The sequence below is a fragment of the Ursus arctos genome, unplaced genomic scaffold (genome assembly GCF_023065955.2).
Source record: "Ursus arctos isolate Adak ecotype North America unplaced genomic scaffold, UrsArc2.0 scaffold_28, whole genome shotgun sequence".
Lineage (NCBI taxonomy): Eukaryota > Metazoa > Chordata > Mammalia > Carnivora > Ursidae > Ursus > Ursus arctos.
Genome location: NW_026622963.1, coordinates 23,530,350 through 23,556,694, shown reverse-complemented (window position 1 = coordinate 23,556,694; position 26,345 = coordinate 23,530,350). Strand labels below are relative to the sequence as shown.

At 41.5% G+C, this 26,345-nt stretch overlaps 1 long non-coding RNA gene across 1 annotated transcript; it reads right to left on the bottom strand.

Moving 5' to 3' along the window:
• Window positions 1-2,126: 2,126 nt before the first annotated feature.
• LOC123001669 (uncharacterized) lies at window positions 2,127-18,013 on the bottom strand. Its single transcript, XR_006410787.2, has 4 exons — window positions 17,901-18,013; window positions 12,581-12,689; window positions 7,930-8,044; window positions 2,127-4,550 (listed from the first exon to the last, which is right to left on the bottom strand). It is a non-coding gene; the product is annotated as an uncharacterized LOC123001669 (long non-coding RNA).
• Between the last annotated feature and the right edge of the window lie 8,332 nt (window positions 18,014-26,345).

The window sequence follows — 26,345 nt, the reverse complement described above, 5'->3', positions numbered from 1 at the left end:
TGGAGTCTGTTCGAATGGAAATCATTGTCAGATTTGCCCCAACTCCATTCCTGTTAGATGTGGGATTCTGGTGGTGTGAATCGAATGACTTCTCTGAGCCACTGTTTCTTCAGCAATAAAATACACATAATCTACCCTCCTCTCTTCAAAATGTCTTTGAAAGTACACTGTAAACAACAGAACACTTGCAAAAGTAGTCAGTGATGCAGGGGGCTAGCATCGTTCACCAGTTTCCAATGATCCAAAACATGAGCCATTCCAACTTAGGTGAGCTCCCAATGACCATCCTGAGGCGCAGTGCCGTGGGGAGCAGATCCTAAGTTAGATAAGGCTTGGCAGGTGAGAGATGGACGACTCAGTGTTTGAGGTATGTTGGGTGAAATTGATGTCATTGAACAGAAATGTCTTCTTTCCTATCTCAAAGAGGCCACAGTCCTCAGGGGTAAGGAGTTCAAAGCCCATGGCAACAACCCTGATGACTTCCGGGGTTACTTTATTGTCTTTTGCAATGCTCACTCAAAAACACATTGGGGTGCCGCGCTCCCAGGATAAGAATTCAAATTCAACTGTGCTTCTTGGCAGTGACGCTGGATGACAGGGACAGCCAGCAGACTTCCCCCATGCCATCAGAGACTGAAGCAGTGAGAAAGAATTTTTCACCGCGTTAAGACATCCATCTCAAGCTCTCAGTTGGGGGAAGCTCAGAATGCCTCCTTCAGTGTGGCTGAAGTAGGTCTGACTGGTGCTTCTTGGAAGGGGTCCCCTGGCCCAGAAAGCTTTGTCAAAACTCCATCCCGTAGCCCCTCTGTGCCTCCTGACTACTTTTCTCAATCGCCTCTCTTGCTTTTCTCTCACAGTTGTTAGATTTGAGATCTTTGCCATGAGTCACATTTTAGCATGTGTTGCATTGCAATTTTTGCTTTGTAGTGCTTTTCATTTGTAAAAGAACCTCTTTACAGCACAGAATGGAAACAAATAGCTCTTCAAACTGATTCAAATGAGATATTTTTGAGTGTGTGTGAATGCGACACTGTGGGAAAAGCTGGCATTTCCTGGTGGAGTTTTATTCAGACATTGCACGCATTCAGCTCGCACTTGTAGACCTCTCTACTAGGGGCTGGCAATGACAAAATGAATAAGAAAACCTTGGCTTCCCCCCCTGGAAGGGTGTGGCCTGAGGAAAGTGAGACTCACTTCTCCCTCTTCTCTGCCATCCCCATCAGGGACATAAGCACTATAACCACATATGACATTTTTATTCAGACAGAGCCCATTTAATATGAGTTCTTCAAGACGTAGTCCATTTCCAATCCACCTCTAAATCTTCTCTATTACCTTCAGCTGCCTTGAACACCTAGAACGTGGTAGACACTTATTAAATATTTATGGAAAGAAAGCCTTGAAGAAAAAAGATTAACAGCTAAAATGGGTTGACCTCATTTTAACTAGAAGAGTGAGGGTGGGTGCATTGGTTGCAGGGTACTGAAGATGACTGAATGACGGGATAATTCATTGTACCCGACCCCAGGCCCTTTGCACTCACCAGACATTGGCTTCCTCCTGCTTCCTTAGTCATTAGCCAGATTCAAGTTTAGTTATGCTCCATTGAGCACCTACAATGAACCAGGGGCTGTGTAGGTATCCTTCTATGGAATGGGACACTTAATCTCAAAACGCAACCCCTTCAGTTAAGCCTCCTCATTCCCATATTAGTGGGGTGGCAAATGTGGCTCGAATATTAAATAAGTTATCTACAGTTCCACACTCTGGTTATATATCAGACCTAGCATCCTGGGTCAGATTGGCCTGACCCCAACACAATCTGAATGGGATTTTATTAGTTTTAGGAATAAGAAATAGATCTTGAAACAAGAATAATGAATGAGATCCATCTAGTTAAAATGACTATAATTTTTTAATCCATTTGGATAATTAAAACAAAGGCATTAAAAGCAGCCTTAAAAAGATCAGACCAGCCAGAGTCACCTCCCCTTTGCAAGGACAAGGACAATAAGGCTGACTCATCCTCTTACTAGGGGAACCTCTGTGAGTTTAGTTCATAACTAGTTTATCCTAGCATGGCCCCTCTCTGTGGTCTCAATGCAAAGGACGGCCTGAACCCAGGATGACCTTATAGATTTTTTAATTCAGTAGTTATTTAAAGTAAGTGAACAACTTATTTAGCAGACAAGGTAAAGTTCACAGGATAAAATGTGCAGGCATGCAAATGTGAAATATTTCCACGTGGCCCCCCAAGGTCTGCTATTGTATGTTCCAAAATTCATCAAAGTGCTATGAACATCCTCATTCTTTTTTGTATTCCAAGATGGGACTATGGAGATCTAATTTCCCTCATTAAATTCTCATTGCTGATAAAGCCTGAATTAAATGTGGAATGGTTTGAAATGAAGAGACTCTCTTTCATCGTGTGCTGGTTTATCTGGAAGATGAGCACCATAACTGCCATGGGGGGGAGTTCTGCATATCCTTACCAGAGTTGATGGATGCTTTTGGAGTAGAAGAGGATAATCAATAGGACTTTGATTTCTTGGATTATGATCCAAGGAAAGGTCAGTCGGGAACTCAGGGCCATGGGGTGTTCCACAATTCCGGGGGTGTTGCTGGCATTGTATCCTGTGAAAATAGCCCCTCCCGGACTTGGTAAGCATGGTGGCTCTCTAGACCACTTGTCTTTCCTATTCTCTACACATCTACCCCTGCTTAGGATATGAGATGATAGGGGCAGGCAGGGGAAGGAGAAGCCACCATATTTTGTCTTGACTCCAACTCATGGCAGCATCGCCATAACTCCATAGCTTCCTAGTGCCCACAGGAAAAGAGGACGTGGGAGTGAGAAATACGTTTTCCTTGCTCCCCTCAGTGTCTGTGTTCTATTGCTCTGTCCACAATCCCTCCCCAAAGGGGAGGGGCATTACCCCTTGTCCGCACAGCCAGTGCCGCCTCTGTATGAAAGCCACAGCAACGCAAGTCCTCTCTACCATTCTCAACTCTGTTTTTGTCAATAAGCCCTGAAGACTTAAAAAGGGAAGACGGGCTCTGCTTCTGAATGAGAGCTATTTGATTTTCAATATCAAGACAGTAGCAAATACCTTCAGATGCAGTGTCCCGCTGAGGCTTTTCAGAGGCACCTTTTGTCTGCAGAAGGCTCTTTTCTCCTCACACTAGACCCGGAGAGGCGATCCTCTCTTAATCTGACTTTGTGTATCCTTTTGCCAGGCCAAACTATGCCCTGGTAACTTGGTGGGAATGACTGGCACATGGCGATTTTTCCATGTGATACCATTGGCCATGCCATAGTGAGCGAGAGCCCAGCTGCATACAGCTCTCCTGATCCTTGGGTTGGGCTGCTGCCCTGCCCTCTTCACATAGCCTCAGGACGGCAACATGTTAAGGCAGAGCCTTGATGTGGGCAAGCAACTGCCACATTGAGGCATTATGCTTTTTGCAAACTTTGGGGCACACATAGAGAATTTAAATGCATCCCCAAATCACACTTGGTTTCAAGAATGACACCTTTCTTTGAGGTTTGGAAAGATTGAGGATGGAACAGGACCACAAATACAAAAATTGATGTATACAACTCATGGGCTCCTCCCAAAACAGTATTAAAAGAAGCAAATAAGAACACGTTTTCTCTTGACAATCTTCATTGTAGTAAATGGCACTTTATATTTCTGCATAATGAGCTACTTCTGTGCTTTACAGACCATTTTGCACGTGGTTTGTACCTCATATTAAATTTGATGATGTATTTGAAAGTATTTTATACACAGAAAATTGTCATGCAGATTTTAGCTATTATGAAAATAATGATGAGTAAATAACGTCAGGGAGTGAGGCTGTCATTGGCCCAATTTAAAAGCCTCTCTGCTTCTCTTTCTCAACCTTATCATTGGATGCAGAAAAAAAAAGAAGAAGAAGGGATTTTAGAGATGGGTTGGATTTTTTCTTAAGTTATTAACATTCACTAATAGTCATGGAACTACATTCAACAATAAAATTCTATTTCTAACATAAGAGATTGGAAAAAAAATTAAAAACCTGAAAGCAGTCAGTGCTGACAACACTATGGAGAAGTAGACAGTATGAAATGTTAAAATACTTTTTTAATTTCTTATTTAAAATATTTTGAGAAACTATTCTGATAATAATCATCAAAATTTTAAAGGCCCTACTATTGGGCACAATAATTCTACTTTTGTGAATCCATCCTACAAAATAAAAACATCAGTCATTATATCCATATATCTATAGTTAGGTAGAGAGTCAGGTAGGTAGGCAGATATATAGATAGAGAGACAAGTTAGATAGATGTGAGTTTTTGTTGTAGCATTGTTGCGGGTGCAGAGAACTGAAAACAACGAATAAGTCGGGGTGCCTGGGTGGCGCGGTCGTTAAGCGTCTGCCTTCGGCTCAGGGCGTGATCCCAGAGTTCTGGGATCGAGCCCCGCATCAGGCTCCTCCGCTGGGAGCCTGCTTCTTCCTCTCCCACTCCCCCTGCTGTGTTCCGTCTCTCGCTGGCTGTCTCTCTGTTAAATAAATAAATAAAATCTTTAAAAAAAAAAAAAAAAAACCAACGAATAAGTCAATCACTATTCTTGAACAACACAATTTTAATGTCCTTGTACAAATGCTTTTTCCTCAGGATGTACTATAACTTACTGAGCTTTATACTTACTTTCAAATGTTTGGTTCATTCTAATTTTCTGCTATTGTAAAATAATCCTGAGGTAAGCAACCTTGCACGTAAATCTTTTCTCACACTCTGATTATTCCTATAGTATTTATTCCCAGAAAAAGAAATGAAGAGTATTTCGTAAGAGCGTAATGATCAGAGTCAGATGGTATGGGGAAATATAACAGAGCACAGGGGTGGGGTGAGAACAAGGTTTGACAGTGTGCTTTGGACGGAAAGGTCGGGGAAGGAAGCCTTCTCTGAAAAAGGCATTCCTGACCAGGAAACCTAAATGATGAGAAGGAGCAGGGCATGCAAAATGTTGAGAGAACAGCCTTCTTTTCAGGCAGAAGGGATGCCATGTGCAAAGGCCCTGGGTCAGGAAAATGTTTCCAAGGTTTTCAGCATTGAGGGGAAGAAAGGGAGAGCTCTATCATGGGGTTTGAGGATCATAATAACAAGGTTTGATTTTATTGAAAGAGTTATAGAAAGCTCTGAAGATGTTTCTAACTTGGAGAATGGACCGGTATGGTATATGATATTGAACTGCTTACTCTGGGTGGGCATGGTTTGTAGAAAGATGAGGGGGAATGAAAGCCTGGTTAAGTTAATTCATTCGGGCAACAATGATGCTAGCCTCACCTGGGAGAAGGGAGACAGTGTCAATGGTGAAGTGGACGGATGACAGAAAAAGAAGAACTTGGGACAACGGCTAGGTTTTCCATGTGGGTAAAGGGTAGATGCTGGCTTCTTACTGAGATGGGATGGATTATATAGAAGAAACTTGGGATGAGGGCTGCACTGAGTATAAGGAGGATTACACGCTCCATCTGGTCATGTTGTGGAAGAGACTCTATCAGAATCCTAGTAGTGGTGCCAAGTAGGCAGTTGAATACCTTGGTTTGGAGCTCATGGGACTAGTCAGGGCTGGAGGTGTGGATCGGGGAGTCATTAGCACAGAGCAAGTGCTGTGGGGGAGGAAAAAAGTCTTTTTCCTTTTACCTTTCTAGGTTCTTGGCTGCCTCTCTGTAATCAAAGACTGATTAAAAAGAGAAAAAAAGCATACAAAGTGATTTAATATAAGTTTTATGTGACATAGGAGTTTCATAAAGGAAAGAAGACCAGGAGAAGAGGTTAAACCTAAGTGTTTTTATGCATGGTTTGATGAAGAGTGGAAAATTGTGGGAAATGTGACAGGACAAGCATATGAGCTCACTGCAGTAAACTGGCAGAGACTTAGCAAGGCCTGGTCCTTCCCATTCCTCTCCAAGCCCCTCCTTTCTTGAAGATACAGATGCTCCTTTCTTCTGGGTGCAGGAAGGCCACCTCTCACCTGAGGGTCTTATGACCTGCTTCAGGACTCCTTCCTACACATGCCATTTCTCAAATTCCTCCAGCATAAAATTTTCAATTTGCTAAAGGTGCCATATTTGGGGGTGGTGTGTCCTGAACCCCATCAGTACTTAAAGTCATGGGACTGGCTATGAAGCAAGGAGAAGGTAAAGATAGAACAGAGAACAAAGTCAAAGATTGAACCCTGGCGTAAGAGAGGAGAAGCTGTTACGGCAGAGAAGCTAATTAGGAATGGCCAATGAGATAGAAGAAAAATCAGAATGAAAAGAGAAGAGAACATCCCAAATGATGTTTACATTCTAAAGACAGAGAAATCTGCAGAATTTGGCAGCTTGGGGCTCATTTGGGGCTCTGAAAATCACTTCAATGAGACAGTGAGGACAGGCCCCGCCCTCTTTTTTAGGTGAAGGTGTGGATGGGGGAGAAGAGCAGAGCCAGGGAGTATAGAGCAATCTATAGAGAGTTTGGACTAGAAGTGGTTGTGAAGGAATGAGGTGTTATCTAGAAAGGTATCTGAGGCTAGGGAAACTTAAGTTTTACTTTTTCTTAATGATAGAAACTTCAACATGTTTGCATGCTAACTGATATGATCCTTGAGAAGGCAAGAGGAGATGGAATCCAAAGCACAAGAGGTTGATTTTTCTCCTCTCCAATCAAAGGAAGAGAGAAAGAAGAGGGATGAAGAAGCAACTAGAATTGTGGATGTGATGAGAATCATGAGTCAAGGCCACCAAAGAAGAGTGAGGGTGCAAGAGGGGAAGGTTTGAGGAGGAGGAGGGAAATGGTATGGAAAAGTCCCCTCCAATAAAGGACAAATGAGCTTACCAGCAGGATTTCCAGAAAGTTCTGACTGCTCTTTTGTGGTAATCAATTTAAAAAGAAATCAGCTGGCAATTTTCTTCCTTTCTTTTTTTTTTTTAAGATTTATTTACTTATTTGAGGGAGAGAGAGAAAAAGAGAGAGAGCATGCACAGGGAGGGGCAGAGGAGAGGGAGAGAGAGAATCCTCAAGCAGATTCCCCTCGAGCACGGAGCCCACCCCCACAGGGCTCGATCCCAGGACCCTGAGATCGTGACCTGGGCCAAAATCAAGAGTCAGCTGCTCAACCCACTGAGCCAGCCAGGTGCCCCTCTCTGACAATTTTCCACCATTGGCTGGGTCATGAGATGGCATTCACAGTTCACACAGGGCTGCATTTTTGCCAGAGAAGCACAATAGAGGGGTGTTTGCAATGCAGCCTGTTTGCCGTGTCATGATACAATGGCATATTTTCAAAGCAAATGAATGAAGAGAAGTCATAAGAGGGGCTGAAAGAGAGAGAGAAAATACTTCTCGATATGATCAGGAGTTATAGGAATTGTGGTTCCAAGTTAAGTGAGCTGAGAAGATGAGGTGTGGTCAGAGTATTCCACAAAAAAGATTGAGATTTCAGAAGTGGTGCAGGTCCAGGGGGTGACCCCACGAGTGGGTGGCTGCAGCGGAGCAAACGTAAAATTCACCTGCCCTCCAAAAGGGGATTGAGAAAACAAATGGCCGCTTTATGGAATCATCCATAAAGATGGTGCCACCACCAGAAATGGTAACAGAATCAAAGATGGAAAGTAAAACTATGACCTGAAACTAACATAACACTGTGTGTCAACTATACTTCAATAAAAACAAAACAAAACAAAACAAAAAAAACCAAAATGAACAAAACAATGATGAACCACCTAGTCTGCAGCAAATGAGTTCCTAAAACGAGAATGGTAAGCAGGATGTCACCGCTGTGGTTTTTAAGCAAGAACAAGAGGGAAAGCTAGGGGATGCGTAATGAAAATACTCCATCTCCAGACCCTGAAATATGAGATCATAAGCCAAAAACAGCCTTCATCGAAGACCTCCTGTGTTAGAGGTATCCTCAGGTAATAGCCAGGCTTCCTCTTGGAGATTCATGTCCTAGGGAATGTTCCACAAGAGGATGAAGGTCTTGGGGAGTTCTTGCGAATCACAGATCTGGAAATCAAAAGGACATGATGAGAAAAAAAATTGGAGGGAGAGGAATGATGAATTCCATTTAGGGAAGACACAAAAATGGAGTGGGAGGATGGGAATGCAGAGAGTAACAGTGGCCCAGGAGCCTGGACTTCTGGGAAATCAGAGGCAGTCACCAGGGGGAAGTGTTTGGCCATGAATTTCAAGCATCGTTCTATGTTGCCTTGATGCTTCTTCAGGATGACCCCTCCCTCCCCTGGGGCTGCTGATACTGTATGTTGATGTAATGTTTTTCAGCACCAATCTTCTCAACTCCGGCTTTTGAAACACAAATTTTCTGTCTTAATTTGTGACACCACCTTAAACATTTGCAAAATGAATACATTTGTGTTGAATCCCTGTTAAGGTGCTCCCTTCTTTGCCATGGATCTAGTCTAGTAATTCTCATACCAATGCGCCTTTCTAAACCACTGCCAGTTTAAAAAAACATGATGATATTTGCTATGGCAAGTTCTCCTTAATTATCCTTTTCTCACTGTGTTGGGTTATCCTAGCTCTTCATTCATCCAATGAACTTCCTACTCACATAAAGAAGTGCCAAAACAATACCACTGGGATTTTGATGACTTTGCTAAAACTGTAAATAAATCAGCGTGAAACCACAATAGCCATGTCTCTCTTTTGAAAATGGTTCCTCATTTATCCAGGGCTTGGTATGCCCCTCAATTAATTCTTTCTTATGAATTAGAGGTTTCCATTACATTTCTTATTGTTTACTGCTTATATGTAGGAAATGTATGGGGGTTTCATATTATTTCTTCGGTATTCAGTTACCTACAAGAATTTTCTAGTTAATGTTAGTATTCTGGGCGCCTGGGTGGCTCAGTCAGTGAAGAGGCTGCTTTTGGCTCAGGTCATGATCCCAGGGTCCTGGGATCGAATCCCATGTTGGGCTCCCTGCTCCACAAGGACTCTGCCTCTCCCCCCAACTCATTCTCTCTCAAATAAATAAAATTAAAAAACAAACAAATGAATAAATAATGTTAGTATTCTTTCTAAATAATTACTTCAGCTTCTGTAGTTAAAAAGTATTATCTACGAAAATTAAAACTGTATTTCTGACTCGTGAGTTATTCTTTCCTTTTGATTGTTTCCTTTTTAACGCATTCTGTGTCATATACAGAACACCATTAATATCCATGTGTTGTGTCTGACTCTCCTGTGACTGTGTGGGATGTGTTGCTAACAAGAATATATGCATATTAGTCATTTAAGATGTGTAGTTCCAGTTTTATAAAACAACTGTCTTTGGAATTTATTGTATCTCTTTTGCACTCCTGTGATAAGCCCCATCTTGTATTCTTTTAAATATTATTTGATCCAATTTGTTTATCTTCTAGCTTTTCTACTTAATGTGCAAGTACTCGTTACTGCTCTTTTATGATATTAGCGTGCTCAAATGATGTATTCATGTGGAATCAGTACCAGCATTTTATAGTTTCTGGTAAAGGAGATCATTTGCGATACTGAGCTCTTCAAAATGTTTAGCATACATTTATACAGAGAGACTTTATAATTGCCATCTCCACCTTCGCTGTTAAACCATTACTCAATTCTAATTTTATTCAGACTATTTATTTTATTATCTTGGGGAGAATTCTAGAGATATGTCTGAAATTGCTTTCCTCATGAAAATAGTCTCTCAAATTTTCTCATCCATTTATTTATAGATTCTACTCTTTACCAATATTGCGTCTTTGTAATTATAGATTTATTTACTGGTTTGAGTTAAATGATTAACTCATTTTCCATTTTATCTTATTAATAATGCTATGAATTTGCTATTTACTACAGTTTTGGAAGCATCCAAGGACTTTTATGAGTAGTAGTCTATTTTTTTGCTTTTAAGATAATGGTATTTATCATTTCTTTCTTGACCTGATAGATATTTAGAATAGTGAGTACATTTTCTAAATAGATTGGTTTAATTTTTTTTCACCCATGTAAATTTTTTTGAATTTGGGGAATGGGGTTCTTTTTTTTAAAGCTTAGAATATGATTCCTTTTCTCTTCTTTATTTTCTCAAAGGAAGCCTGAAAAGGAAGGTTTTTTGTTTTGTTGTTTTGTTTTTTTATTAGCAGTAATAGCATTTGTACTTGAGTTGCTGTTCAGAGTTATACCTAACAGTACTGTAGTAAGCCTCACAGGGTTAAATAATTAGCGACTAAGTGGTACGGCTGGGCATTTGGCATACCATGATGGCTTTATTTCTTTTTCTCCCTCTCAAATTGTATTTCTCTTTAGTTTCAGATACAAGTACTGGTAAATAGCAGTTAGCGAGATATTTGTGTTGCAGCTTTCATACACACCTCTATTTTCTAGGAAGCCATATTTATTCACACACGGAAGTCCCCTGATCTCTAAAGGACCCTTAACTATCAAGAGACCTCAACTACCCTCATAAGCACCACTCCCACCTAGTGGCCATTCTTATAATTACAAGCAGTTTTTCATGAAAATCAACGTTTGTAGGTTTCGGGTATTCCAAATGTAACCTTATTCCTAAATGGAAAGAATCACAACAACAAATCAGGAAAATATCTCACTATGATAGGAAGACGGTAGTTACTTAAGCCTGTCACATTACATTAGACTGAAGTACACTCTAACATTTAAATTCCAGAACACGGTTTGTTTTATCATTTCTTGTTTATTGTTCCCTACCGGGCTAAGGGAGGTGAAATCACCTACTTGAGACTAGATATTTTGCATACACAATAAAACACCCAGGAGAAATGCAAATATGCGCATTAGAAATTCTTAAAAATAACCTCTTCTGTTTTTGTTTTTAGATTATCCATCTAATTTTCAGCAAACTTCTCTGTCCAGTTTTTCCTGATCGTCAGGTTATGTTTGATAACATGACACATTCGGCGATGCATATGACAGCTGAAGTGGCTTCATTACGTGGATCTCATGTGGAAAATCATGAAGGGGAATGGCAGCATTTATAACTGTGCCAGAGCTATGACAAAAATAATAATAAATCCCACTTGCAAAACTGTAGTGATACTATGATGACATCAGTCTGAGGACAATTTGAACAATTTTATATATTTTTATTTTCAGAAAGGGCTTTGGATGCAATTGGAACGGAGGTGTAACAGAAGAAGCAGCTCAAGCATTTATTCCTAATCTGTATCATCAGCTCAACAAGGTACGAATCCAGTTTTATCCTTTCCATTGGTCTCCTAACATCTCTCTCCCAACAACTGCTAAGTTTTCAACGAAAAACGTAATTCCTGATGCCGTAATGCTTATAGGAATAAAATCATACAATATTTCAGTCTCTCCTATGATTCCAAAATAACCAGGTTTGCACTGCAAGGCCCTCCGATATAAGAAAGTGGTGGTGGGGGGCGGAGGGGGTGCTGCCAAGTTAAAGCTTTACTTATTCACCAAAAGAGCACATTCTCATCTGAACTGTGGCCTGCCTCCAGTATTTTCCTCAAAAGAAGGGGAATAACCTGCCCCAATTATATATTTAATATCCAAATAAAAGTGAGAATTTGAGGTATCAGCCTTGGCAGAGTTCCGGTCTTGAAATGGAAAGATTGAAACACAAACAATTTTTTAAATTGTTTTGAATGTTATGCAAAAAAGGGTAGTGGGCTTTAAATAGTCTTTGTCATCCTTGTTTGCTTCTGTTGTGTTTTTTTAGGTTTTTTTCTTTTGCTTTGTTTTTGTTTCGTTTTTTCCTGTAGCAGGGGAGATTTAGTGTGGCGCTAAGCAAAGACAAAAATGAAATTAGGCACATGCCCGAAGGATCAGGTTTTCAATGGGAAGCAACAGAGAGCAACAGAAATAAGGGGGAAAGTACTGAAATGGTGCATCAAGGAAGGACATGGACGGAGTGGGTCCTATGGTGCAGGCGACCCTCGCCCAGCCACCCGCAACCCCAAATTCCAAGTTGTTCTCAAAACTACCCAGATCCCAGCTATAACACGTTGTTCTAAGTAAAGATACTCACTTAGCTATATAACTACAGAAAATGAGAGCCATCATAGTAACTGTTTTATGGGAGCATTTCATGGCATCAAACGGTGATAAAATTGTTGATGGATGCAGGCTACGCACCCATGTACAAATTAATAAAGCATTAACTCAAACTGAGAAGCTGCTGCTGGTATTTTCTAGCTCATAGCATTCTTCCTTAGAAACCTGGGGGGGAGGTCAATTCCAGGCTGCCAATCCGGGAATTACACAGAAGGCGGGCCCTCTTCCCACAAGGCAGCCCCCAGGCCACCTCACTGGGATGTGACTGGGCCTCTGATTCATGCGCCAAGGGCAGCTTGGCCAGGCCAAGTGTGGGCAGTGGAAAGCATGCCGCACACCCAAATGTAAATGCATTAAAAGGCTGCTGAGGAAGGAACGCAGACCTCCCTGATGTATTATGGCTTTTTGCTTGGGAAGGCGGGGTGGGGGGGAAGGGGTGTAGGGCGGGTAGCATCGTCAAGGGCCGAGCCAGACCCAGGAGGCTGCCCACACCCTCTGCACCTAAACTCCCGATGAGAAGTTGTTCCAAATTGTCCCGCGTCATCACCATCACCGTCATCATCATCATCATCCGTTCTCTCCAAGTTCTCACATTTCGGAAGTCTGAAAACTATAAATAAAACAGCATATAAAAAAAATAGATGAAGGAGCACATAGCAACGATTTCTCAAGGAGCTTTCTCTCTCCTCTCTTCCAATGGAAGTACTGAAGCCTTTCCAATCATTTGGTACGAGCATTAGGTAATACGGCTGGAGACCAGGACGACAAATCAGCCACAATTTTCCTTTAAAATATGAAAGGTTCAAGGGGGGAAAAGGCACTACAGACGTGAGTCAGGAGCACCCAGGAAAAGCAGGAGGAGGCGCGCACCCCTCCGCCCCCGCCGCTCCGTTCCCTTAAACACAGCGCTGTCCTGAAGAGCCCTCTCCTCTCGGTGTCCCTCGCTGCTGCCCTCCGCCTGGTCCCATGAATGAAAACAAATTGTTTTCGGCTACAATACCACGGGGCTCCGCTTTGACCTGCGTGGTACAGTGACTCTGTGCGCCTTGAATTTTTACATACAGCTGCATAAAGCAATTTTCATGTAAATTTCTAGGTAAATCAGCCTGCCGTTGGTCTATTACATGGACACATACACAGAAACCATTAAGTTTGACAGAAGATTAGAAGTTGCCCTTGTTTCTTGGGATGCCTTCCCCCGCCCCCGCGCCCCACGCCTTCGACAGCCTCTGAATTAGAAAAGCAGGAGTGGGAAACGTGCCTCAGCCACACACAGGAGCCCCACAGGAGCGGGGCACTCATCTTTGCCCCGCACATCCCCGGGGCTTGGATGCAACGTGATCAGAAAGAGCCTCTCTGGGAAAGAAAGAAAACTTGATATGAAAATCAGCCTTCAAATGAGCAGAAGGAGTCAGGTAATTCTCTCGCCCTGCCGGGGAACGACTAGGCCACCTCCGGTACCCTGACTTCCTCCCGAAGATAAACCAGATGCAAGCAAACAGGCCCTGTGGCCTTCGGAGGCCCCACCACTCCCATCGGTAAGGCCATCCTGGCTCAATTAGCTCACAGCAGGTGGAGGAGTTTCCAGGGTCAGAGGAGCACACTGGTTCTTCAGAGATGCCTTGGCCTGGGAGCTGGGAGCCAGGGCCCTCCCGACTCAGCCAGCAACAGGAGGGAGGCCGACGACCCAGCCATCTGGCGGCAGGCTATCCAGGCCCTTCCTCTAAATATGTCCCTACCCAAAGGAGGCACATTTCTTGAAATGTTCTGAGGCGGGAGCATCCACAGAGCACAAAGGGAAAGATGTCACCCAAACCTGGCCCAGGATGTTTGTTTATGCAATCTTTAAATAATTCCTCTTTATCTCTATTGAGCCCATCACAGCATGTCACAAATAAATGTGTCGCCTTGGCCTATTGTTTGCAGCTCAGGATTGTCAAGCGAGAAGAAAATATTACAGAGACCGAGGGAGATACACGCAGGAGTGTGACCTTTAACTGCACTACCTATAACCAATCTCATCAAATTAAAGCACTGTATATTTTCCTTAATAATCTCTGATTAGGCTGGGGCTATGAGTGGACACGAACACCCGCCATTGCTATGCAGCGGGATGTCTGCTTAGCACCAGCAAAGCGTTTGGGAATAAGTGAGCAAAATGCTTTAATTTGATAGGGTTAGAATCCTGCAGGCTCTGGGGTGAAAGGTCCCCAACAGCTCCGCTCACACTGAATATGCAGAAATAAAAAAGTAAATTGCTTACATCTGCTGCAAGCGGCAGGGAAAATGATCTGATTGGATGGTCCGAGGGCTCTCCATCTCTTTTGGGTTAGAGAGAGGGTTTCAGAGCATCAAAAGCTTGTAATTGGAGTAATTCTGAATTAATGGACACACACACACACGCACACACACACACACACACACAACATTTTGAGGCAGCTGTTTGCAGAAGCCTGCCTGTTTAGGAATGCTTACAGATTGCAAAGAAGCAACTTTAAAAATAATCTTTTACCCCACCCCCTCCCGCATGAATCCTAACTACGGGTTTGAATTTGACAACAGGTAGCAAGTATAACGTCCTTATCTGGCTCGTCCTTCTGCCACGGAGCCTGGGAGCTATCAGACCTACATACCTACTTGCCCACTTTGTACATCTTCCTGAAATATGTGTGCACTTCGATTCTCCTTCATGCATGAAAAGATGACTGGGAAAGGAGCTTCACCGAGATTCCTCGAAGTTGACATAGAAAGCGCAGGTTTTGCCTTTTGCTGTGTGATGTGGGATTTAATCTGAGTATTTGATCAATAAGAATCACAGGCCGGACTCAAGGTCTTTGGGGCACAAGCCGGTTCAGTTTCACGCAGGATGTCAGGAGGCGGCCTGCCGTGTCACCCTGATGCATTCACAGGACCCCGTTCGGGAACCTGCCTCACTGATCGCATCAGGCCTGCTTTGTCTAGTGTTGTATGCCGACTAGGCCGAGGTTGCGTTTGAACTTTGTTTTCATTTCATTTCACTCCATTTCATTAACTTACACCAGCTTGCAAATCTAAGTAAGATCGTCTGGTCCCATTGTCTGCAGGCTCCCATCTTGCCCTGCCTCCCGTGGTTGAGAGTAAGCCCCCCAAGGAGGGTGAGTTACTGAAACTGAACGGGCCGAGGGAATGCAGTCTGAGAGGCCAACTTTCAAGAGCTATTTCTCAGCCAGGCATTGATCTGGGAAGGCAGCTTTGGCCAGACAAGCACTAAGGCTGAGAAGGAGAATCCCAAATGCTCTCAGATGCGTTCGCCTTAGAGGGACAGCTCCAAGCTCCTTGGAAATCTTAGTAGTGAGCGGGGCTGATGTCCAAACGCAAAATTTGTTTCCATGTTCTCATTACTACCCAAAGCTATTTGAAATCATCCGAAGAGCCTATTGTTTCCTGCAAGCATCAGGTTGCTAGGTTTTGTAATGCCATAAACAAGCTGAAGCATAGTCTAGATCTCTTCTTAGATACATACGTCTGCATGTGTATGTATATAATATGCCCATCCTCGCACACATACACACATACGCCCTTATTTTTTAATGGGAGCAGATCAGTGGATTTGACACTAAGCCACACAGAGAGAAGTCTGGGTCCGTTCCTCCCAGCAACTTCCATGATACACGGAGACAATGAAGTCTTTTTAATGTCTCGATTTAGGCAGCATTGCTCGGGGTGGGTGATGAAGATGCCGTGACCTGGTTTCTCTTAGAAGAATTCTCTACGAGGGAGAGTCCCTTCCTCGGGAAGGCTCTGCCTCTACCAAATGGTTCTGCTTTGGTCTCTATCACCCTGAAATCTCCTTTGTCTGCCGGGCGCTTCCACAGTCTATTGGAAGGTATTTGTCAACAATTATATGTCTATTAAGGAGTAGTCAATCAGTGTGGGCCCAAACAGCCAGGCCTCCAGGGTCCAGCTATTGATAGGAAACTGTCAATATCCCATCCAGTGCTTTTCTCAACAAAACACACAGCCGCCTCGCCCGGATCAGTGTCTGCGAACCCTCTCAGGACTGCTTCACTTGCCAGGTTCTCATTCCTCCACTTTCTAAACTAGTATTTCGTTTGAATGAATCAAAGCCCTTAAAAAAAATCTGAATAAAAGATACTTATTAAAATGCTGTTTCAACCGGGTTGGGGGGGGGGCTGATTTAGAATATAATTAAGAACAGTACGGAAGGACTGTGCATGTAGGTGGCTGCAATTACTCTTGAAAATTGTAAAACCGGAAGAAAATTAATAAGGGATCCTTTAAATTAGCTTGACAGTAATTAATATCTATAAATACTTTCCATTCCACCAACACAAAGTTTAGAGTTATTTACCTAATTTAGGACAAAGGTCGCGGTACTAGCCAATATATTTTTATGCATATTCAATTTACAAATCCTACTGCGGATTTTGTAATTATTATCAGAAAGGGCTTGTCTTTTCTTGAAAGAAGAAAGACTGGGAGTTCCCTGTGAATGTTTTAAACTGAAGAACCCCCCCCACACACCGCCCCACCACCAGCAAAAACCAAAACGTGGGGGTGGGGGAGGGGAGAAGAAAGGACAGAAAGAAAAGAAACACTAAGGAAGGCTGTATCCTTTGAACTGGCAACCTTCCTGCATCACAGAATACACTAGTTGTCCTACAACAAAAGACTGCAAGAAACCCTCTCCACAAAGGCCCCAGACACCCCCACAATATTTAAAGCAGATGTAATATTTAGAGTCTCTGCACCACGTTAAGATGCACTTTTAAGATATCTTACAGCCAAGGTTGGTTAAACTTATAAAAGCCAATATTTTCTCCCTTCCTTCAAATGTTCCCTTGCGATTCTCCGACTCCTCGATCTGATGGAGAAATTAACGTCAGGCGGGCCTGATGATGGCTCAGGGTTCAGGTAACAGGCAAATGAATTCAGAGCTAATGCATGATTAGACTTGCCCCTCTAAATCCAGCCTTCTTTCATTCTATCCCATCTATTGTCACTGAAACCAAATAATTCAGATATTGGGATAGAGTACAGAAAGGTCAAAAAGGAATCCAGATGTCCAGTGAAAGTTTTTTTGGGTTAGTGGAAAATATAGAATAAAATTTGTAAAGTGTGGAAATGAGCCAAGATCTCTCAGGTCTCAGGTGGAAGGAGTTTCTGTCCATTCTATTTCTTCTTCTTGGAGTCAAAACAGAGTAGCTCAGAGGTACGCTGATCAAATTACCTATCTCCAGGCTAACGAGTGCTCCCCATAACCCAAGAACCCTGGGATCTTTTTTGCATTTTATGACCACAAACTAATGGCTTTTAATGCATATTTAGTTTTACAGGTGCTGTTGATGTTCAAATCCACTTATAGATATTCAAATTTCATCCGCTGTATAGATTTAAAGGAGCCCTGTGGTTCATTTTAGATGCGCACTCAGGAAAATTATAGATGGCCTTAAAATGTTCCAAGAGCATGAATAGTGAAATGGACCAGGTCAGGAACCCACGTACTAAGAGGTCCCTGAGTCTTTACTTCCACAGCAGACAGTCATCTTTGCAAGGGGCAGCTGATCTCCTCTTTTGAAAGCTCCATTATGTGTATTTACCAAATAAACAATGCAGGCAAGTTAATGATTGTCATCATTAATAATATGCATTATAGCAAGCCGTTAAATAAATATACGTGCCATAGATGTCTGCCAGACCATCACGCCTTTTTCCCTACATCAGATCCAAGGCATTGTCTTTGTTGTATTAAAAAGAAAAAAAATCACTCTTCATAAGGCAGCAGCAACAACAAAAGAAATCATTATTTAAAATAACTCACCAATGTTCAGATGCTCCGATTTTAAATCGGAGAAGTCAGCAAGTGCACAGTTGGGGCAAGAACTCGGTCCCCATAGACTCGGGTTTGCAAGGCACAACCACTAAGCAGGATACAAAATGTTCTCAATGCTTCAATAATTAACTATCTCTCATAGGAAAAGACAAATAAACAAATAACATGATCTCTTATGAGTTCAAACTGAACAAGTTGTTTGGTGTGAAAGGCTTCTATGCTGATTCCCTCTTAAAAAATTTATTGTGTGAGCATGAGAATAGTTGCTCGCTGACAAATTCTTTCAAATCAAGATATGTTTACAGAACGCTAGGATTGAACCTTGAAGAATTTCAACTGGACAACCGAGAGACCTGTGTGTAACTGCACACAGATCTTAGCAAGATTCTTTGGTGGAAACAAGCCTCTAAGATTTTTTAAATTACATGTTTCCTTAAAGTATGTATTACTCCAGCCTCTCATTAACTAATACTCAATTCAAGAAACAGAAAGGGGGGGAAAAAAGCACTACCTTAAAGCAATAGGCTAACTAGTGAAGAATTACATATTAAAAAACTAATCCTTGGAAGAAAGAGCTTCCGTTTTACTTAGTTACAATTTTTAATGCATGCAGACACATGGAAGCAGGAAAAATAGGCAACACGTTATTTAAACATTGTATCTATACATAGAGGAGAAATGTATATTTCATGGGAAAAGAATATTAGCATTATTGGCTAAGATGAAGGAGAACATTTAGTCTCCTCTGATTTTCTCCTTTAAAAGGGCAACATAAACGCTTTATAGGGAGACCATTAATTATGATCATTTTATTGACCAAAAAGAAACGCTTTGACAATGTTATGTGTAAGTGCATGCTACTTTCTTTTTACACAGAGACTTTTGTTGAGAGAGTTTTAAGAAAACTTTTTAGACATTTATTTCCTAAGTCTCCTTCAAGTTCCTATCAGCAGGAGAGCAAACACGTTGATAGCAAGGCTCATTCGGAAAGGCGGAAAGGCGAGGGATCTGGCAAAGGTCACACAGCCTTCCTGTGACCGGGTGCTCGTCCTCCCAGCTTCCATTTACTTCTCAGAGAAATACATTTTTTGCTGGTGTTTCCCATCAATTAAAAGAAAACCGAGAAAGAGGAAGGAGACAGGAGAGAGAATGAATCAGAAAGATCATAAATGAGCAGATCGGATGGGAAGCCTGGGCTGAAATTAATTTCTTGTTTGGTTTTTGTCTAGAAGAGTAATCTTAGAAAATGTCTGGCTAAGACTCTATCAGGGGGCTCTCTCTACTTTGGAATTAGCTCTCACAGTCCTGGAGAGTCCCAAAATGTTAGCAAATTAAAACAATTTGTCTCTCTGGAAGCCCCAGTACATCTCACTGCTTCGAATTGAAGAGGGATAAGGGAGCCCACGTGTGCTTTTGTGAGTAACTGCTCTCCACTTGCAACTTTTTTTTTTTTTTTTTTTTTTTTTTGGTATAGAACCAGCCTAGAATATGTAAAACTGACACATAGTGGAAATTCATTTCTCGGAGGTAGATGGTTATAAGGTGTTATAAGGTGTTGCTGTGTTAGATACATATGAACCTGACAGGCATGAATGTCATGCTGTGCTTTTTGAAAAACCAAAACCAAAAAAAAGGGGGGGGAGGTTAACCAAATTAAACACCAATATGCTTTATTTTCCACGTTTTGGACATATATCTATTTCTGAAGGGTATTTTTCTAGCCTTGCATGTCTAAATATACAGGCTCTTCTCTCTCTTACAAATCTCCTGACGGTATCCAGAGGGGGAGGAATTGCTTATAAATGAAAATCTCCCAGGCTGAGCATTCCCTGACAAAACGTATTTTTTCAAAGTACTGGGAAAACAGCTTCATTTTAGGGCATTTGAAAAGAACACATAGTTTTATTTCAAAATGCAGAGATCTCTACAAAAAATATGCTTGTATAAGGAAGAAATTAAGATTTTTCAATAAATTGCTTTGTTGAAACATTTTTATTCAATTCAATAAGCTAAGGTATTTTTTAAGTTTTACATAAATTTAGGATATCATTAGATTTTGGAGTTATTTAAAAACAAACCAGACCTCTCATTCTTTTATTTACACACACACACACACACACACACACACACACACACACTTCCTACCATGAATTATTAGAGAGGCCGATAAAGAAACATTGTGGTGTTGTTAGCGTAAAATACAAGTATTTGCTAATTATTCTTGTCTATTTAATTAGAAAGTATTATTTCCTGTTTTTCAAATCAGCGATTTCTCTCCGAACAATGGATTAGGACACACCTTCAAATAATAATTAGAAAAAAAAAAAAAAATCGACTTCCAGAATATTTAAGGGTGAAATTCCAGATGCTACTGGCAAAATCTATGGTATCCTACTGCCATCTACTGACCATTGTTCAAATGTAACGATTTAAAGGTACATTTTATTATACTTTAAATTTATAGGTTTAAATTTATAGAATAAAATAATTTTCGGACCAAAACACTTTGAAAGCTCTACTGGAATGACTCATTACTTTGAAGGTTACTGCAGATGCTTGAAAATACATCACTACTGTGAGCTGAACTCTGTATATGGGTAACTATCCCTTTCTGGGCTTGGCTTTGCCTTCTGTGGCTCTCAGGAGAACGTAGATTCCCTCTCTAACCCTTTAGCATTCTGAGGGCAGGATTCGAGTCCTCTCTATTCCTCACCACCCACCCAAGATACACATGCACTCTCGGTCTCTCTTCCAAACTAAGCAGTCTTCTTTCCTTTTGTCGGCTCCACATCTGACATGATTTCAATGCCTCTTGCAAGCCAGATGACTGTCCCCTGACCACAGTTCCCTTCACTTACTCTTCCCTTTGAATGTTGAATCTGGAAGAAAGCACTTTGCAGAATAGGTTGGTCACCTCCTTTACTCTGCCTGTTCTACCTTTGTCAATATAGCCAAAGGTCATGGTAGGTATTTTGGCAGTCACAAAATACCCCATATGATTTGCACTCAAGAAATCTCCTAGCTTTTTTCTACCCGTGTCATTTGTTGTTAAGCTATGCCCTCCTAATAGACTTATAAAGATTCCTGGGTGTTTTTTGTTCTTTGGGTTTTTCTGAAACTAACAAAATATTCTTATATTTAGTCCTTTGAGATATATTCTACTTAGAGACGGCCCATTGTTCCAGCCTGCCAAAGCATATTTGTATCCTACTTTTATCTTTTCCAATTTTGTGGCGATCATGTATTTGTTACCTAGCAGTATTATTATTTAATTATGACACTTCCTATGGCTCCTCTCCAAACTACTTTTCTCTATCGCTGTAGACATCTTCCACTTCGATCACAGACCTTAAGGAAAAGTTTCAAGGGTGACGTTTATGTGCTGAGCACATTGCCTAGCAAATCATAAAATCTCAAACAAATGATAGCTCTTCTTGTAATTATCATTAATAAAAATAATTAGTACAGATGCGTGGTATACCGTAATCCATGACATCACTGGCCATGATGCAAATATCTGTTATAATAAAGTCACTCTACCAATTACAGTTTCTAACTCGAAGCCCCTGGTTTTTTCCTTTTCTGCTCTTCACAGTTCCTCACCAATAAGCAAGCGACCTAATCCTCTCCTCCAGCGGGGTAGTCAGCTCATAGAGGATGATTCGTCAGAGCCAGGAGCCTCTGTGCTTCGGGACAATTGCGAATTCACTTGCAGAACACTTCCCATTTGCACACATCCTGGCTTCCAATTCTCTCCCAATACGTATTCTTCCTATTGAGGGGAACACAAGGTTCTGAATCAAAGAAAAAATGAAAGCCAACGAGAAGGGGACCGGCCTCCAGCTTCTCCTTTTGCTCAGAGTTAATTGCTGCCTCCCCTTGGATGCTATTCTTGCTCTAGGAGTAACCAGAGCATGACACGCAGCTCCCTGAGCCGTGCTGGTTTCAGGTCATTCCGGGACTGGCATAGACTGACACAGTTCTAGAATTCATCCCTGGCTTTCTGCTCTTTGGAATGGCCCAGAATTAATATATTTAGGCCAGGGTTATTCCATTTTAATAGAGCTTCAATAGTATTGGGGTCTAATAACCCACTTTTTAGCTCCTGGAAATTGGACTAAAATAGATAGCACTCACTTAATCCACAGCATCTCTAAAAGGAGATGAGGAGAAGGTTCATGTCTCTCCCACCAGTAAAAAGAAAAATCAGACCATCAAAATCTCAATCTAAAAAAAAAAAAAAAAATACACAGGTTTGTGTTTTTTTTAATATTGAAAATGATTCCATTTTTAAAAATCCAGTGTTAGGTGAAAACCTGAAAAATGACCCAAGGAGTGAAACAACACCTTTTCTCCCGATAAATGTCATAGGAACTATATAAAACTTTCAACTTCTTGCTAAAAACATCAGGTTCTAGAATACCAGATTTTTATGGCAAAGTTATAAAATATGGGAAGAACATAAACAGAGTTACACGGGTACCAACAAAGGCTGATACAAAGACTTTCCTTGAGCATTTGTGATTTGGGGCTTATAAGGAGCCTCCAGAGACCAGAGCTCTCTTAGAACCATTCCTCCCCCCTCCCGATTTCTAGAAGGTTTTTAAACCACTGGAGTCTCTACCTAACCTCTGACTTCAACCAATCCAGAAAGTATGATCCCTGCAGACAGGGGAACCTGCCCCCAGCCGTGCCAAAGTGTGAATGGACAAGCAGCTAGAGGGTTCTCGGCATCCTGCTGTCGGCCCCACCTGCTCCAGTCTCCCAGCACTCACACAGACACATTTAAATGTAATCACTAGTTTTTGTTCCCCTTTGATCTCACTACTACTTCTCCCGTCCTCCTCATCGAACCTTCTCAAAGTAGAGCTTCACCCTGTCTCCAGTTTCCGTCTCTGTCTCTCTGACATTCTTTCATTGATGTTTTGACTTTTTAGGGGCGCCTGGGTGACTCAGTTGTTTTTTCATCTCTCTTGGGCTCAGGCCATGATCCTGGGGTCCTGGGATCAAGTCCTGCGTTGTGTTCCCCCTTGGTGGGGAGTCTGCTTCTCCCTCTCCTCCTCCCCCCAAACCATGCCCTCTCTCCCAAAAAAAAAAAAAAAAAAAAAAAAAGTTTCGTTTTTTTAAATAAGTGTTTCATGTTATCAAATTATAAATTAAAATACATTTTATGAAAGTAAATAGGATAAAGGGCTCCTACTATGACAAAGAACTGTCCATCCTACCTCACCCCAGTTCGCTTCCCCAGATCTCTTTAATGCCTTTCATTTTTTTTCTTTTTGAGGGGTAACTCTAAAAATGTTGCTTATACTGCCTTACCCTGATTTTATCTACCTAAGACATTTTCTATTGAGGGGCGCCTGGGTGGCTCAGTCGGTTACACTTTTGCCTTTGGCTCAGGTCATGATCTCAGGATCCTGGGACCAAGCCCCCCGTGGGGCTCCCTGCTCAGCGGAGAGACTGCTTCTCCCTCTGCCTCTGCCTCTCACCTTGCTCTCTCCCTCTTTCTCTGTCTCTCTCTCAAATAAATAAACAAAATCTTTAAAAAAAAAAAATCACACACACACATTATCTATTGAACTCTGTATTGTTTCAATCTCCCCTCTTCCTTAAAACATACTCTTCGTGAGAGCAGGGCCTTTGTCTAGAGTGTTCTTTGCTCTATCTGTGGATACATTTGTAACAACTGGAAGTTTCCTTGTATTTCTTTTCCACTTTTTTTTTTCCTAAAGAAGTAGCAGGACGAAAGGATAGCTGTTGGCACTGCCTTATGTGGACATCTAATAAAGAACTAATTTTTTGCCTGAAATGTTTACTAAACTAACCCTTTCCATGCAATCCGCCCTCGGGATCACCACACTGGTTCTGGGGGGAAAAGGTGAGTAAGTGCCATTTCGTCGACAGTAATTACATCTATTGTAGCTGAGATTGCGGACGTTTTCTGGCTTTACAATTCATCTTTCTATAGCTTAATTTGTAGGAGAAAAAAATGATTATGACACCATATTTAAAGTTTCAAAAACACTAACTTGAGTTGATAGGCATGCCAGTGGCACAGAAAATAATTTTTAACAGCACTGCTTGAAATTAAAAGGAGATTCCAATGAACTCTGAAAACTGTGGGTGATTCTATTATGCATAGGAGGCTCCCGCTTGCTCTTGGGTCTTCTTCTTGGCGGTAGGCTCTCTCTTGCACATCCCAAGGATGAAGGACTCAGGAAAGGGCTAAGTATGCTGTCCACCCATCAGGTCTCCCTAATCTTCCTACGGGACACACACAAAACACAGCTGCACACACCTGTGCCCCACGCACACACCCAGCTACACCCAGGGTCCCAAACATATACACGTACACCAGACATAATGTCTCTTTAAAAACCAGATTTATTTCATTTGATTTTAGCCAGAGCAAAGAGAACTAATAAGCCACAAAACAAGAATCCACACACCTAGACACAGGCACACACATCTATATACAGATTATGACTCAGCCCAAATCGTGGCTTTAATGCAAAAACCACAATGCGAGGGATATATTTGAAAAAAGGAAGAGTTGAATTGTAATGGGATTATTTTCCTTCTGGAAGTATCCAGCCCTGTGACCAGCACATGACTGACCTTCCATGTGTGATTTCCTTCCTTATCCCTCTTTCTCAAAAGCCAGTCTCTTTAGTTGACATATGCAAGTATCATACTTCACATGTAGAATGAGAGATGATCTATTGAGGGCCCAACATATTAAAATAAATAATAAATTTCAGAAAAACAATCTGAAGTCGAGAACTTTCCAAAATAAAGTCTCCCTGACAGAGATCTTGCTGTTTAACATTCAGTCCCAGGCCCAAGAGAAAGGAAGCGCTCCGAGCAGATGAAGTTACCCCAGGCACAAGGCAATGCGCTGCTGGCCGGGCTAGGAGCACAGGTGGGACCTATTAAAACTTGCGGTCAAGTTCTCCCTTTTCACACTGTCTGTGCGTCCTTGGGTAACCTCTCTCTGAGCTTCACTTTTTGTGGCAAACACAAAGCCTGGCACATCGTAAGTGCACAAACAATATTAACCATTACAACGTGTTAAAGTCAACACCTTAGTTTTGAATCCTGTCACGGATTGATGTCCTTACTTGTGAGGTCAAGGTGAAGCTGGATGTACGTGAGTCCAGGGAAAGGGCAAGGGGGGGGCAAACGTTAAATGCCACAAGGTGTGTAGAGATGTTACTTAGTCCGGTAGAAATATGCGAAGGTAAGATCGAGCTATTTGGAATTGAAGGTAGATATTTTAAAGCTGGTGCTGTGGGGTATCTAGTATTTTCATAACTGGTCTGAGACTGGGTATAAGGCCTGATCTTTCAGTTTAAAGAAGAGAAAACTAGGGGAGAGCTCGTAACTGACTCACTAGGACTCGGCTGCTAAGTCAGAAGTCAGGAATAAAGAAAAATGGAGACCATCTTCTTCAAGACCCTGAGTTTCAGTAACAAGTAAATGAAACCCAAAGATCTAAAAAGCCATCCATTTTGCTAATCTGTTTTTGAAAGTTTGAAAAATTTCACATGCTAAAGAAAGTTTGCTGTTTTTCTTCTCAAAAAAACAATTAAACTCGATGTTAATGAAGGTTCAGGACATTTTCTAGAAAAATATTCAGTCTCATAGGATGTTAGTGGAAAGGTCATGTCACAGCTTTTCCTAAAAGCAGTTTGGCAACATATTTCAAAAGCCTCGCTTTAGTGTGATTCGTCTAGAATCATGTAATTTTGTGACTGTAACTTTATACTAAAAAACAATCGAATGTACACAAGACTTTGTATTCAAAGATCTTCACTATGGAATTAGTTACAATAATTTAAAAAAATGGGAGAGACCACATACGTATCCAACAGGGGGGTATTTATAAGACATCCTTATGAAATTCTCCACAGGCAACAATAATATTATATACTTTTAAAATAAGACAACTCTATGGTATATCATTGAGAGAGAAAGAGAAATTACAAAATAGTATATTCCGCATGATTTGTTTCATTGAAAAATAATATGTATGATATTTTGATAACTGTGGTAGCTTCCAAGAGGCTGTTTCCCCCCCTTTTTTTGTATATGTTCCAGATCTCTGGTGAATTTATATAATTTTTAATCTGAAAAATATTACAAATATATATATGCATGATAAAGGCTAAGAAGTCAATTAGAGCCAGTGTAAGTGCTACATGGGGAAATGTCAGTGATCACGAAAAGCTGGGTGGAAACCTCTCTTTAGATTTTTGGAAGAAAGCCAACAGAATCCTCTAGTTAAAATCATGGCCAAATTTTAAGAACACCCTAGGCTTTTCAATCTCTCTTCCTTCCTAGACTACAGCTGTCTTCAAGCAACCTATGAGTCATTAAAACGTGGCCCATGGACAAGCTTCCACATTTTGATAAATACATGTTGATCAAAGG